We start from the raw sequence: 2,603 nt of genomic DNA on the forward strand, positions 1-2,603 counted from the left end.
TGCCATTTAAATTCCAGTTTTTGGTAAGATAATAAAAGCTAAAATGTTAGATTAGAGAGTGACAACAAATAGAGTTGCCAGTTTCAGGTCGTTAAAGAGTTAGCGAGTGTATTGTTGTTTAAAGATTGTAACTCTGGGAGCCTATATGAGTCATACGGGAAATATTTCTTTCAAATATATTTATTCGTCCGGTATGCAGTACACTCATCCTACACACTACCTGACAAATTCCCGTCTGGCTATTTTGCTTTCAAAATAAATTCGATATTTTCTTTTATATAAATGCCACATGACAATTTAAAATGTAAAATAAACTAGAGTAAATAAAACGTTAATTAAGCTCATTATTCCTAACTTCTTTTTGTTTACCGTCGACCTGTCTTCAATTTTAGTTAAAGTTATGTATAGTGTTATTTGTTGCTGACAATTTAGTCTTCAACTTTGGTTTATTGTGCGGACAAATGGAGTGTTATGTGATCCAGATTCAAAGAGTATAGGCATGGCGGATTTAAACGACGTATAAAGAGTATGTCTTCATTCTGCGAGAGAGAGAGAGAGAGAGGGACAGGACCAGTTGACCACCTCCCATACCTCTGTTAATTCTCGTCTACCCTGCTGCCCCTCTCGCTGCCCTCTACTGTAGATTATTTTGTTTTCTCCTGCTGACGCTCGTGAACTGGTTAAGTTAGGTTAGATTAGGAATGGTTGAATGAGGTTAGAATATGTATGGTTAGATTAGATTTGGTGGAGCTGGGTTATATTAGGTCAGGATAGGTTAAATCAGCTTAATTTAATCATTTGGTTTGATCTAGTTAAATAATATTGTGGTGAGCACAGCAGGATGCATATACCAGTAACCACCAAGGCCAACGAGAGCCAATCAAAATACATCTCACCCGCATAACGCGTGGATTATACCAAACTACGGCGGGGCCCCTGGTAGCCATGACTCGGCGGGGAAGTCCTGGAGCCCTCTAGCGGCGCCCACAGCACTGCCATGACAAGTTATCCTTCCCCAGGGTCTAGACTCGCAAAAGCTCCTACGTTGAATTTTCCTCGCAAGCTGGAGATGTATAAACTCTTAGGTTAGGTTAGAGAAAACTAGGAATAACTTATGAATCCCCTAAAATCTAAATCTATGACCCCCCCTTTTTGTGACCCCAGAACGACCTAACCAGCTGTGAGGTTAATAAAAGAAACAAGACGCTGAGGAATGTTGGGTTTTTATCGTCAAGTGGGAGGGATAAGACGAGTAATCACCCGCTAGAGGCACCGACAACACCCCAGGCAAGCAGATACGAGAGTCCCTCTTTGTTTCGCGTTAACCTGAGATTAATATTTCCTGAACTGTAGTGATTGAGTGCTGTAGGGCGAATTGAGCGCTGTAGGACGAATTGAGTGCTTGTAGGGACGATCTGGGTGCTGTAGGGCGAATTGAGCGCTGTAGCAGGATCTCTCTGTCTGGGTGTATCATTGGAACTTGCTTGTTGTTTTGATTTTGCTGACCGTCGACACCTGAGTCATTACGGCCGTAGCCAAACGAAACCTTCGAAACAATGATTCATCTGATATAATGAATCATAAGAATAAAGACTGAACCATTGTATTTCTGAAGCAGTGAATCTTTGGATCAGTTTATCTTCGGACCAATGAATCACCAGAGCAGTAAGGGGGAAGGAAAATGGTCTTTACTTTCATTTATTTTATTTACTTATTTAATATCTTACTATGTTATTATTTTATGTTTCTGTTTATGAGGATATTTACTTATATTTGAGCGTGTGACGTTAAATTAAGTTAGATCAATTCGAGTTGTCTGAGAAAGGAATACTTCTGAAGGGTAAAGTACATTCAGTATACCCTGCCTAAACGGACCCAAATTAGCAAGTGTTTTTTTTACACGTTTAATAAAAAAAACTACATAAAATGGACACAAAAGAGAAATAAAAATAATACATTTTGCCAAAAGAGGGAGAAGAAGAAGAGTTATTGATAAAACTGCTGGGATGTACAGAGGCTGATACTACTGGTGGGTTGGAGGCGGAACGGGAGGGGCAGCGGGTCAATATTTGTTCGCGTGAGGGTGCGGGCGACATACCCTGACTTCTCGAGTGAAGGATGAGCGAACTACAGGTGAACAGATGAGTCCCAGGTGGCTAACGACAGGAACCTCCCATAAATATATTGGAACCTAAACTCTAACCTAACTAAGCTTAAAATTTAAACTAATACAATCTAAAAGTTAACTTAACCTCATCCCCTCACCTAACCTCACAAGGAACCTCTGCCAGACAATACAATAACCTCCACAAACAACAACAACCACAACGGCAACAAAAACAACAATAATAACAAAGCAAGAACAATAGCAACAACAACAATAACAAAACAACAGCAATAACAATTAGAACAACAACAAAACAATAACAACTGATCTCCCACAAGGTGTTCACCCAGGCCCACCTCTATCCTTCCTTAATGAGGGTGGAGCCGCTTACACCTGGCCCAGCACCTCCTTCCTGAAGGCTCTAACACCGCTAATTAGAGCCATTGGGGTGCACAGGTAAAGGTTAAATATCATGAAAAAGATCACCTGAAAGTTC

This window comes from Homarus americanus, unplaced genomic scaffold (assembly GCF_018991925.1).
Source record: "Homarus americanus isolate GMGI-L3 unplaced genomic scaffold, GMGI_Hamer_2.0 scaffold50564, whole genome shotgun sequence".
NCBI classification, from domain to species: domain Eukaryota; kingdom Metazoa; phylum Arthropoda; class Malacostraca; order Decapoda; family Nephropidae; genus Homarus; species Homarus americanus.